The following is a 14,247-nucleotide window of genomic DNA, read 5'->3' on the forward strand; positions in this document are numbered from 1 at the left end:
TGAAGATGCTCTTCACTCCTTTCTCTCTCCTGAGCTCTTATCCCGACTAGTTTCAGGATCTCATTTTCTCGCCCACCCCACTTTTAAGTCTGCTCACATGTAATTTTCTTCAAAACTTACCTGATCAACCATCCCACCAGAATTTCTTCTTTCTCTGAACTTTTGTTATACCTGTCTTACTCAAAGGACATAGTCCTTCCCACTCTTAGTTGTGTATATATCTTAGATCTGCTGTTAGCGTATGAGCTCTGTCCATTCTTTTTCTCCCTAATTCTCGTAGAAGAGGGTCAGTGATTCCTAAGTAAGACTGGAGCCAAAATGGAATCACGTGCAGCGTGCTCATGCTCTCCCATTCTGTCTTTCAATAAAATATTAAATTTAGAGGTTAAGTTATACAGAGAAAAGCTCAGTATTGTATGGTCAGAACCAAAGAGCTTTTATTATTATTAACATGAACTTAATTTTTCCTTTTACTATTTTACTGTGCAAATTATATATTTACTATGTATACGAAAGTTATGTGCAGTAAATTATATATAAAATTTAAGGACAGATACAAAGCCACTAATTACGTAGCACAGTATCTTATGTATACTTTAAAGATGTTCTTTTATTTAACTTTAAGTGAAAGGAGGAGAGATACCGACTGGATTCCACCCAGCAACCTCTGTCTGGGACTGATGCTCCAATCAACTAAGCTCTTTTTAGCGCCTAAGATGGTGATGCTGGGACCAATCAAGCTATCCTCAGCACCCAGGCTGACACTCAAAACAATCAAGCCACAGGGTATGGGAGGGGGAGAGAGAGAGAAGGGGAATAGGGAGGGGAAGAGAAGCAGATGGTTGCTTCTCCTGTGTACCTTGACTCATAATCGAACCAGGCCATCCATAAACTGGGCTGACACTCTATCCACTGAGCCTACCGGTCAGGGCCAAAGATATTCTTTCTTAAATTCTGTTTTCATCATATTACTTTCTGATTCAAAAACATATTTTGCTTTGCTATGGCCTATAAATCTGTTGTCCAGTTTTCCTGGCATTTCCTTTTCGTTGTTCATTTCTATTATGTCTCTCTTGCTCACAGGTTTCTGTGTGCTTTTTAGCAACATGCCAAAACTCATAAAAGATGTTAATTTTACTTATTAGTTGATTAATTATAAACTGCTGTTGATCATTTTAAGCAGTTTTGATCAGAATGTATTAGAGACAAGGAGATTGTATTTATAACCTAACATTAGATTTATGCAATGGCCTGACCTGTGGTGGCACAGTGGATAAAGCGTCGACCTGAAAATGCTGAGGTCGCTGGTTCGAAACCCTGGGCTTGCCTGGTCAAGGCACATATGGGAGTTGATGCTTTCAGCTCCTCCCCACTTCTCTCTCTCTGTCTCTCTCTCCTCTCTCTCCCTCTCTGTCTCTTTCTCTCCCCCTCTCTCTCCTCTCTAAAAATGAATAAATTAAAAAAAATAAACTTAAAAAAAAACATACTTAGATTTATGCAATGTATTTATGTCTGAACTTGAGATGAAGGTATCTCTATTCTGAAACTCTAAGTATTGCATGAATGAAAGAAAAGAAAATAGGAGGTAAATGTTGTGAACATGCCCAGAAGGACTCAAAGCAAATGTACAGAGGAATGATATTTGATGGAACAGGAGGGGAAAAAGTAAGAACTATTCCTGGAGCTTCACCATAGAAATATGGGGGCCCGGTATGGGAGGCTTGGTGGATAAAGCATCGTCCCAGCACACGGAGGTTACAGGTTCCATTCCCAGTCAGTGCACGTACAAGAAGCAATCAGTGAGTGCACAACTAAAAATGGAACAACTAAGTGGAACAAGTTGATGCTTCTCTCTCTGTCTCTGTCTCTCTCTCCCCTTTCCTTTCTCTCCCCCCCCATCTCTCTCTCTCACTGTCTCTCTCTCTCAAATCAATGGAAAAAAAAAAGGGTATGTTTCTACCTTGTCCAGAAGCAACAAATGTGTGTACTCCTGGAAAGATGTGTGGGATCCACAGTGATACTAAATTGGATTTTTATCTGGCAATTATTGTTTTACAAAGCCCTCACTTTATTAAAACCTCAGTTAATTTTCTCTCCAAGGAAAAAGGCATTATTTTCTATATTTTTGCTTTGGGAAAACGGATGCTCAAACTGGTTTCCAGTAAATGATGCAGTTTTTTCTCAGACTTTTGACTCCAGTTGCCCTTTCATTTTATTGCACAGGGTTAGTAGATCACTTTTTTTTTTTTTTTCTGAAGCTGGAAACAGGGAGGCAGTCAGACAGACTCCTGCATACACCCAACTGGGATCCACCCAGCATGCCCACCAGGGGGCGGTGCTCTGCCCATCTGGGCCATTGCTCTGTTCAACCAGAGCCATTCTAGCGCCTGAGGCAGAGGCCACAGAGCCATCCTCAGTGCCCGGGCCAACTTTTGCTCCAAAAGAGCCTTGGCTGCAGGAGGGAAAGAGAGAGACAGAGAGGAAGGAGAGGGGGAGGAGTGGAGAAGCAGATGGGCGCTTCTCCTGTGTGCCCTGGCCGGGAATCGAACCCGGGACTCCTACATGTCAGGCCGACGCTCTACCACTGAGCCAACTGGCCAGGGCCTAGTAAATCACTTTTTAAGTTGAATTTGCTACTTTTGGTGGGGAAATCTTTAGTGTCTATCTAGCTATCTGTCTTTATCATTATCTATCTATCTATCATCACATGTCTATCAATATATAAGCTATGGGGTTGTTATAAAGGGATCCCTAACACCTTCCATTGCCCAGACTGCATCTCTATTCATCTACATTCCCACCTTACCCTCCTTTACGCAAACATTTATACTTTACCAATGCAGACTTAAAGTTTATCAACAGACAATAAGGTGCTTAGAGATGGCCCATACCAGCTCCTGAAAGCTGACTCTTAAATTTTCAAGCTATTTATTTATTTATTTATTGTTATAGAGATAGAGAGAGAGAGAGGGACAGATAGGAACAGACAGAAGGGGAGAAAGATGAGAAGCATCAGTTCTTTGTTGCAGCACCTTAGTTGTTCATTGCTTGCTTTCTCATATGTGCCTTGAGTGGGGGCTCCAGCAGACCAAGTGACCCCTTGCTCAAGCCAGCGAACTTGGGCTTAAGCTGGTGAGCCTTGCTCAAGCCAGATAGATGAGCCCGCACTCAAGCTGGCAACCTTAGGGTTTTGAACCTGGGTCTTCTGTGTCCTGGTCCGATGCTTTATCCACTGCGCCACCGCATGGTCAAGCCACAAATTTTCAAGCTATTTAATATTATATTATGTACTTACTATTAGGTATATTATATTTTTAAAATGTAGTAAATACTCAAAATTCACCATGTCCTAATTATTTTGCTACATGTCACTATTTATGCTCTTGAATTATTCACATCCAGTGTATCTGCCTAATAGAGGTAATGTATTGTAGAAATATTACAGTAGCACTTATTGTGCCATATCTACTTACACTGAAGTGACATCACATTTATTATTTGAGATCTGCCTTGGGATTTTGTCATGGGAGTATTTACACCATAAAAACAGGCAAACTCTGTAAATCAGCACTTCTGTTTTTGTTCATTTGTTTTGGAGAAAATATAGTGCATTTATCAAAACAGCACTGCAGATACATTCTGTCGGTTCTTCCTTTCCTGCTTCAGTAAATGCTTTCTTCTCTGCCTGGAGTGTCCTTACGCTGTCTGAAATACACACACACACACACACACACACACACACACGCACACACACACACGCATGTTGTACACTCAGGAAACTCCTCTTAATCACTTTAACTGGTGTCACTCCTTCCCAAGGACTTTCTAGGCCTCCCAGAAAGAGTTAGTCTTTCCTCTTTGTAGTAATTCTGTAGTGTAAATAACTTTATTTTAGCATATGTCACCATTTGTTAAATTTAGGATTGCCAGATTTAGCAAATAAAAATTTGACTTTCAGGTAAATAATATTTTTCTAATGTGTGTCCCATGCAATACGTGAGCCATACTTTTACTAAAAAAGTATTTGTTATTTGCATTTTTCTAATGATTAGTGATGTTGAGCATTTTTTTCATATGCCTATGGGCCATCTGTATGTCCTCTTTGCAGAAGTGTCTATTCATTTCTTTTGCCCATTTTTTGATTGGATTGTTTGTCTTTCTGGTGTTAAGATTTACAAGTTCTTTATAAATTTTGGTTATTAACCCCTTATCAGATGCAATGTCAAATATATTCTCCCATTGTATAGTTTGTCTTTTTATTCTGTTCTTATTGTCTTTGGCTGTGCAAAAGCTTTTTAGTTTGATATAGTCCCATTTGTTTATCCTGTCTTTTATTTCACTTGCCCGTGGAGATAAATCAGCAAATATATTGCTGCGAGAGATGTCAGAGAGCTTACTGCCTATGTTTTCTTTTAAGATGCTTATGGTTTCACGGTTTACATTTAAGTCTTTTATCCATTTTGAGTTTATTTTTGTGAATGGTGTAAGTTGGTGGTCTAGTTTCATTTTTTTGCAGGTTGCTGTCCAATTTTCCCAACACCATTTGTTGAAGAGGCTGTCTTTACTCCATTGTATGCCCTTACCTCATTTGTCAAATATCAGTCGTCCACAGAGAAATGCAAATTAAAACTACAATGAGATATCACCTCACACTGGTCAGAATGGCACTCATCAACAAAACAACACAGAATAAGTGCTGGTGAGGATGTGGAGAAAAGGGAACCCTCCTACACTGCTGGTGGGAATGCAGACTGGTGCAGCCACTGTGGAAAGCAGTATGGAGATTCCTCAAAAAATTGAAAATCGAACTGCCTTTTGACCCAGCTATCCCACTTTTAGGAATATACCCCAAGAACACCATAGAACGGTTCCAGAAGGAGAAATGTACCCCCATTTTTATGGCAGCTTTGTTTACAATAGCGAAGATCTGGAAACAGCCCAAGTGTCCGTCCGAGGACAAGTGGATTAAAAAGCTTTGGTACGTATATATCTATTCAGCCATAAGAAATGATGACATCGGATCATTTACAATAACTTGGATGGACCTTGATAACATTATAGGGAGTGAAATAAGTAAATCAGAAAAAACTAAGAATTATATGATTCCATACATAGATGGGACATAGAAATGAGACTCAGAGACATGGACAAGAGTGTGATGGTAACAGGGGGTGGGGTGGAGGGGTGGGGAGGGGGCGAGAAAGGAGAGAGAGGGGGGAGGGGGAGGGGAGGGGCTCAAAGAAAACCAGATAGAAGGTGACGGAAGACAATTTGACTTTGGGTAAGGGGTATGCAGCATAGTCAAATGTCAAAATAATCTGGAGATTTTTTTCAGAACATATGTACCCTGATTTATCATTGTCACTGCGTTAAAATTAATAAAAATAAGATTTAAAAAAAGTATTTGTTATTCATTGGTTCGAATTTAACTAGGCATCCTATATCTGTTAACCCTAACTACTACAGTTTTTGATACGATGTTTAATCTTACTGGTGTAAATAACAAAAGTAAACCTTAGGACTTGAGTTCTGACTAGGAGTAAAATTCAAAGCCAAGACTCAAACTTGTAGGAGAAATTTTATTCAGAAAGCAAAGCAAAAGTACTTTGGATAGAAAGTTTTGAGGGGGTGGCTCAAGGGCTGGCCTGGGGTGTGGGATAGGTCTCTTTTTATCCCCTTTGGGGGTTGAGGGTAATTAACTGCTTTCTCTTTTGAGTTGACTTGTCAGGGCCTGTCCCATTATTTTTTGTACTTATATGGAAGTCAGGTAGGACTTTCCTCTAGCGCCCTTGTCTTGTCTAAGGTGTGGGGGTCTTACAGCATGACTAGCTACATGCCATGGAAGAAAAGGTCAGGAGGAATATGTGACTCGCATGATGAGGGATATCTAAGGGACTAAAAGGAGTCTCAGGTGTGAGGTCCTGATTAATACTTGTCTTCAATACTTGCTTTGCCAGTTCTGTCCATTGTTAGGTGTATGGGACTTTCTGCCCTGAGGACCTTCTGTAATTGGCCCATGGTCCTTGCTCTGCTCATGCCTAACTGCTTACCATACCAGTAGAGGCTTATCAGATTTTGATGTCATGATGTCCATAGTGTTTGACTCAGAGAATAGATCATAATAAGAATGTTTTGTTTTATTTATCAAATAATATCTGAATTGCTATTCTTTCTTATTCCTTATCCAACATTATTTTTAGAAGTTTTGTTGGATGTAATCAGGAAATAATTTTGTGGAATTTGAAATGACATGATAAGACTCATGTTTTATAAAGGTGACTTTAGGGGCTACGTGGAAATAGTTTAAAGAATGGAGATGTTTGAACAAAGGAAACCAGATAAGAAGCTAAGACGCTTGGCCAGATGACTGATGACAATCTGTGAACCGAGAATGTGATAGTGCCTGGCCATAGAGATGAAAGCCTGAATATAAATAAAAATCTGGAGAGAGAACAACTATACACGATCACTGGATATAGATGTTAAATGAGGAGAAAATAGAAATGACTCAGGTTTTTGCTTGAGCAATAGAGTTGATGGCGATGCCATTAGCTGAGAGAGAAATATTGATATAAGATGAACAATAGTTTGGGAACAGTAAGAACAATTGAGAACTTCTGTTTGGGACATACTAAGTTTGAAATGTTGTGACCTGGCATGATATGAAAATACTTTTAGGCATCAGTACAGAATGGGCACTAAGAGTTAAATAGTGCCCATTGGAATAGACAATGGCCATGAACCACCATACAATGTCACTGCTGAGTGAGACTGCTTTCAACTCAGTGAAGGTCTCTAATAGGAATTATAACTGTGGTCCTGGAAGTCAGAGAAAATTTGGGTTTAGAAATTTTGGAGTCCTTAACTCAAAAATGATATTGATGTCTTGAGAGTATGTGAGATCACCTATAAAATATTTGAAGAAGAGGGCAAAAGATAGATCCATAGTGTACATTAATATTTACATAGTAGGCAGAAGTAAAAATAGTAAAAAACAGATGGAGTGGTTAGATTTTGTGCATGATGGAGATGATGGATTATCTTGCTTCCACTTCAAACTCCACATTTTTTCTGATGGGCCAATTTTTATGTTAGAACTGAAGTTAAATAAATCAAGGGACCTATGTGAAATACCAAGCAATATAGAGATTTGGAGGCTTGACCTTTTGTGTTAACGTAAGACCACCCTTGGTTGGACTTATTGGTAGAGGAAGGATTCAGGATGTCATTTATCACTCCAGGAGTATCTGCTAAGATGGAAAACAAAGCTATTCAAACAGGGACAGATGTGTGCTTTTTTGTCCAAGGCTCAAAGTTGATTGCCCCAGCAGCCTCGCTGGCTTCAACCTGTGACAAGAGAAAAAAGGGCTGGGAATAAGAAGTTGCCTGTGGTGTGTCATTGATTGTGCCCTCAGAGGGCTTTTGCTGTCGTTATAGTTCTCAAACTTAATGAAAGAAGCAGTTTTGAGTTAATGAGAAAGCATTTGCATTTGAAAAGTGGGTTGTTCTAGTTCTGTTACTCAAGGAATTTCTGAGGAAACTAAGACCGCCAGAGTCCATATGGTCTGGAAGAGAACACCGTGCTCAGGCAAGAAGATGTGTGGGTCAGCAGACCACTGGACTTTTTTTCTTCCAATTCTGAAAGGTTGCTTAATCATTTGCCTCATTACTGCAAATGTTACAATAATAATTATAAATGGTTCTTTGCTTCCTGGAGCAGCAAATCTAAAATTCTTCTACTTCACAGCAAAGTTCAGACTAGCCTGCCTTCAGTAACCGCCAAATTATTCTACTGCCTCTCCTGGGCCTGAGTTTCTGACTATAACATAGGCCCATCATGTTGTTTCCTGTCGCCGTGCCTTTATCGTATTCCTGTTCTCAAAATTGCATCCGATTTCTTAGAACACTTTAAAAATCCCATTGACCTAGTTATCCCATTTATGAAAATATTTCTGACAGAGAAATACAATGGCAGTGTGTGGCAATATGTGTACAAGATATGTATTGCAACAAATTGGAACATTCACCAATAGAAAAATGATTAACTTATGGTCCTGTCCTGCCTTGGAATCCTTTTAATCATTCACAGCTACTAAAAATAATCAAACGTCTTTACCTGTCCAGTGGGGAAACCTTGATAAACTTGGCACTGTGACTGGCCCATAACAAACTTATAGTAAAGATTAGCCATTGCTATTCCTATTATTATATTATTATATCTGTTATTAGAAAGCATATCAAAAATACATCTTAATTGAATTTTTGATATCTGTTATTAGAAAGCATATCAAAAATACATCTTAATTGAAATTTTGATATGTTATCATCAACATACAGGATCCAGTCATTACAATCATATATATGTGTCTCAACAGAACTGATTCACATTATAACAATTACAAACAACTGTTAAAGCACAGGTACAAGCCTAGCAAAAGGGATCCTGGTTCTGAGCAGCTGATTTGCCAATAGCACAATATGAATCCTATTCCAGAGTGTGTATAAATAGTGGAGAAATATTGAAGAATACACTCAAACTTGTCAATAGTGGTTCATTATATAAGTGAGACTGGAGAGAAGGAAGAGAAGATGAGTCTACTTGAACATCGCTCTTGTTTGAATTGTCATAATATGCATGTATTACTTGGGTAATTAAAATGACTGAAATTAAAAATAAGGTGTCTCTGGAACAGTAACTAGCACATAATAGATGCTCAATATTAGTTAATTATTATTGTCATCATCATTATTGTCTCAAGTTCAATAAACTCTAGAAATCTTCCCTGACAGCATCTACCATATCATTTGGACCACTGAAACACTGATGTGTACAGACTAAATTACATTTAAATGCATATATAAGAAAATTCATTTACTATTACCTCGCCTGCATGAAATTTTTGTTTTGTTCTGCAAGTACAGTATGTTTAAAGATAGAGCCACATTCTATACTTAATTTCCTTTATCACTTAGTATCCGAAATTTATTACAAACAAAACAAGTAATTGCAATCAGTTTCTTCCAAATGAACAAGAATTTGAGCCACAGGTTCTGAATTACATTTGATGGTGATCATTGATTGATTGATTCAGTCAACAGATCTATGTTGAGCAGCTGTTGACTACCAGTCACTCATGCGAGGTGCCAGGAATCTGACAGTGAACAGACAGATAAGCCTTGTGCTGTCATGATTTTGTCTCTAGAGAGGGTGGCACTCAAATAAAACTGGATAGATATATATTTGTATACACATATAAATAAATAGATAGATAGATGGATAAATCATTAGTGAATGTGACAAGAGCTAGGAATTGAATGATTTGAGTGCTATGATAGAAAATAGCAGAGGGGACCACTTTAAATACAGAGATCAGAGAGGACCTCTATGAGAGACCTAGAAACTGATACATTAGAAGAAGCAGTCTGTGAAAAGCTGGGACATGGTGTCACCAGCAGGAGGAACAGCAGACTCCCGAGTGGGAAGGACTGTGTTCTTTGGTCCAGGGTGTCCAGAGCACTCTAAGTGGAGTTAGAGGAACCCAAGGTGAGGCTGGAAGAGCAGACCGAGGCCAGGTTCTACAGGGTACAGTAAAGACTGGGCTTGTTCCAAGTGTGATGGTGATATTCTAAGATAATAGCAGGTGTTAATAATATTAGACCAGCCCATTGGCTCAGAGGTAGAGTGTCTGCCCCAGTGTGTGGATGTCCTGGGTTCGCTTCCCAGTCAGTTGTGAGCAGGGCCCAGAAGGGCAGAGCATTGGCCACAGACAAGGGTTTGCTGGGTTGATCACGGTTGGGATGCATGTGGGAATCTGTGTCTCTATCTCCCCTCCTCTCACTTGGAAAAGAAGAGAAAAAATACTATTAGGCCATAGTCTTATAAGGGTTTGTGAAACATAATTTAAAACTGTTAAGATAATACATAATGCTGTCATATCTAAGAATACTTTAAAATATATTTCTGTCTGGCCTGTGGTGGCGCAGTGGATAAAGCATCGACCTGGAATGCTGAGGTCTCCAGTTCGAAACCCTGGGCTTGCCTGGTCAAGACCCATATAGGAGTTGATCCTTCCTGCTCCTCCCACCTTCTCTCTCCCTACTCTCTCTCTCTCTCTTTTTCTCTCTCTCTCTCTCCCTCTTCTCTAAAATGAATAAAATCATTTTAAAATTAAAAATATATATTTCTGTACAAAATATTACATATTGATCATAAATAATATTTAAAGAACTAAAATGAATACAGAGAAAAACAATGTGTCTCTTTTTTTACAATGTCAAAATTACCAGCCTCAGCTAAATTCTATTTCTTTTATCTCGGTTTCTTTTTTTCAAGCCATACTGAAAGGAATATAGTAACTGCTTTATTTTTATAAATGACTTCCTTTAATTTGCAGACTTTATTTTTGAGAGTGACTCACTTGTCTTTTTATATTTAAAACAAAACCCTTTAAATTTATAGCAGAATTTTATGTCAGTTCACCCAGAACATCTGAATATGTTTTTTTTAATGTTCTATTTACTTCCCATTTATTTGACCATGCCTTGTTTTTTTGTTTTGTTTTGTTTTTGTTTTGTAGTACATCCTAAAACCCAGGTTCTTTGTATATTTTTTAGGTCATACAAATGACTGAGTCTATAATGAATATCCCCAAAGTTGAGAGTGTAGCATACTCAGCATTCATTTACTCATCAAAGATAAGCCTACGCTGTGTACCAAGCCTTAGGCTCTATATTGTAAAAGAATCGGGTATCAGACCAGATCCCTACCTTCAAGGGTGTTAGTTTAGTAGCAGTTTCAGTCTACCACTCAAGTGAAAAGTAGAACCTGTGATATTTTATATACAAAAAAGGTGGAACAGGGGAGCAAATAAAGTACTGTAGTAGTTGAGGGAATCATAGAGCAAGTGACATAAATTGTAATGGGAATTTACAGAATTAAGAAATTCCTTCTAGCCACCAAAACACATATAAAGTTAACCGGTTCATTATCCTTTACTCCTAGAGTAGTATGGAATAAAGTGGTTTATTTTTTATTACATTTTTTAAATCAAATTTATTGGGGTGAGAGATGTTTCAGGTACACAATTTGACAACATTATATGTACACTGTTTTGTGTGTTCACCACCCCAAGTCAAGTCTTCGTTCATCACCATTTATCCCCCCATAACCTCTTCCACTTCACCTGCATTCACCACCCTGTGGTCTGCGTCCGTGAGTTTTTTCTTCTGTTGTTGTTCTCTTTTACTCATTCGTTTCAAACCCCTCATCCAGCACTGTCCCACCCAACAGCTATCAGTCTGCTTTCTGTCTATGAGTCTGTCTATACTTTGCTTTAGTATATTTTGTTCATTTGATTCCACATATGAGTGAAATCATATGGCATTTTGTCTTTCTCTGACTGGCTAAGGCATTATCCAGTCCAACCTCCTTGCTTCAGATGTGACATGGAGGTTCATAGAGGTCCAATTAGAATGCCTGCCCAGCGTTACCCAGGGAGATTATACTGAAGTCTAGCAGCTTCCCTGACTGGCAGAGCTATGTCTTTCTCACCTCCAAGGAGCCACAGGCACCAGTTTGCAATAAGAATGCTTACCCAGAGAATATGCTTTAGTCCTATTTATTTTATTTATTTATTTATTTATTTATTTATTTATTTATTTATGTATGTATTTTTCTGAAGTGAGAAATGGAAAAACAGACTCCTACATGCACCCAACCGTGATCCACCCAGCATGTCCACTAGAGCAGTGGTCCCCAACCCCCCGGCTGTGGACCGGTACCGGTCTGTGGGCCATTTGGTACCAGTCCACAGAGAAAGAATAAATAACATATTGATCAATACATTATTTCCGTTTTATTTATATTTAAGTCTGAACGATGTTTTATTTTTTAAAAATGACCAGATTCCCTCTGTTACATCCGTCTAAGACTCACTCTTGACTCTTGTCTCGTAAGTTCGACAATTATATTTAAAAATACCACAATTTTTACGCTGGTTGCATAATTTTATTTTGTGCATTTATCCATTCCACCCTAAAGGCCGGTTCGTGAAAATATTTTCTGACATTAAACCGGTCCGTGGCCCAAAAAAAGTTGGGGACCACTGCACTAGGGGACGATTCTCTATAAATCTGGGGGCATTGCTTTGTTGCAGTTGGTGCCATTCTAGCACCTGAGGTGGAGGCCATGGAACCATCCTCAGCGCCCAGGCCAACTTTGCTCCAATGGAGCCTTGGCTGTGGGAGGGAAAGAGAGAGATAGAGAGAAAGTACAGGGGAGAGCATTGAGAAGCATATGGGCAATTCTCCTGTGTGCCCTAGCCGGGAATCAAACCTGAAACTTCCACACACTGGGCCGACACTCTCCCAAGTCTTTTTTTATTTTTAAATAATTACATTTTATTTTCAGTGGACTAATTGGAATTTAGATGAGCAAATGCACTTTAATCAGATTCTTCTTATCTAAATACACAGAAGATGGTTAAGGAGAAATTGGATTTTATAAAGTCAGTTTAGATGTTGATTAGTCATATGTAGAGCTGCTTCTGGATGTTCCAGTGGCTACAGCACCAGAATATTTTGTAAAGAAAGGTATTTGAGTCCGAGTCTTCAAATTTTGAAGAAAACACTATTTTGCCTTCAAGTCTCTCAAGGCCTCTTTGTTCTGTGACTTTATTTACATTTTTGTTATTGTTTTCAGCACCATGAGGAGAGGGAAAGCTCCAGGTGGAATCTGTGTTGAGGTCTGTTTGTTCTCAAGCCCAAAGTTCATGAAATGCAGAAGAGAAACATAAATAAGAGTGTTGCTATCTTGATGTGATTGGCAGCTTGACTTCTGGTTGAATACTTTTTTTAAAATGGGAAGACTTCCTGGGTTGAAATCAATCAGTGTAGAAAGTCTCTGTTTCTTCTTCCTTGTCTTTGGTAAAAAAGGACAAAACAGCCACAAATTAGTCCAGCTGGCCATGCCCCCCTTTGAGCTCCTGAAGAGTAAAAGCTCTGAATACGCAGTAGATTAACAATATAAGTAGTTGCTCTTTTCTAGGTTTATAATTATTTTCATGTGATGAAGTTTATATAATATGGTACATAGCAGAGTCTATCTAAACTTTCATATAATGGTGGGGTTGAGGATATTGCCTTATCGTTTCTAAAGTTGAATTTCTTATGAAAATTATGGCTTAGATATCTACATTATTTATTATTTAAGTTAAATCATCACAAATTAACTTTTTTTTTTTACATTGTTGTTGATCAGATGAGCACTGTTCAAGAAATTTTGATTGCCAGCATTTCCATTAAGATTTTAGGAAGTGCTTTATTTTCTAAAAATGGTCCTCCAAGTGACTGATTGAAGGGCATGGTGGAGAATGATTAGTGATGTTTATAGTTTGTTTTCTCAATACGGATTGTGGAAGATTGCAGCTGGAATTCTCCTCACTGCTTTTGTTTATTTCCAGCTCTCTTGTCATTTCTAATACAGAGGATTTATGTAGGGAATTCAGTGTTATTCCTTTAAACTTGATCTTCAAAAAGATAAATCTAAAACCATTTGGGGTTTGGTAAAAACATTTTATTAGAGAAAAAGAGAAAACGTTTCCAGGAATACAGGTAGTAGAAACTACCTTTGCTTCTTTACTCTGCCATTTGTTGACATGCCAAGTAAATCAACAGTTCAAATAATGGTGTGGAACTACTGATGAGAAATGTTCTGATTACTAGTAAGCACCTTCCCGCAAGAAGCATACAGTATAAGATGCAGCATGAGATTGATATAACACATTCTAATGGACTTGAGGCAAGTCATTTGATAAGGTCATGGGGATATTTGGCTATGGTCTAAACACAGATCTTTAATTGCTCATCAAAGAATGGGTGTAACAGATACCTTGACTCACTCAGCGTTTAGCTATATTCCTGAGGTTTATCCAAAAGTGTATATACACATTTTTTTGGAACTAGCTGCTTCATACTGTTCCACTGTGCCATAATAGCCACCCACAAGACCTTGTCAAAATCACCGACTGTTCTTTGAACAATGAAAAGTAAAATGACTCGGAAACAGCAGTCCCAGTTTGCCAAAGCAGAACCATGATGCTTAATATCCAGGGAAGGAGAAGGTGGATTTACTACCACAAAAATTTTATTGTGCTGCTTTTGTTGACAAAAAAACAGCTATTGTGCTGTTCTATTGTGCTGCCTCAAAGTTGACACTTTTATTATTGTATTTAGCAAAGAAATACTTCA

The 14,247-nt window shown here is 38.4% G+C and overlaps 1 protein-coding gene and 1 non-coding gene across 44 annotated transcripts in view; one reads left to right on the plus strand and one right to left on the minus strand.

The window, feature by feature from the left end:
• RIMS1 (regulating synaptic membrane exocytosis 1) overlaps window positions 1-14,247 on the plus strand; it is a 477,491-nt gene that overhangs the window by 105,632 nt on the left and 357,612 nt on the right. The window lies entirely within an intron of this gene.
• TRNAV-GAC (transfer RNA valine (anticodon GAC)) lies at window positions 2,529-2,604 on the minus strand. Its single transcript has one exon. It is a non-coding gene; the product is annotated as a tRNA-Val (tRNA).

The sequence above is a fragment of the Saccopteryx bilineata genome, chromosome 1 (assembly GCF_036850765.1).
Source record: "Saccopteryx bilineata isolate mSacBil1 chromosome 1, mSacBil1_pri_phased_curated, whole genome shotgun sequence".
Taxonomy (NCBI): Eukaryota; Metazoa; Chordata; class Mammalia; order Chiroptera; family Emballonuridae; genus Saccopteryx; species Saccopteryx bilineata.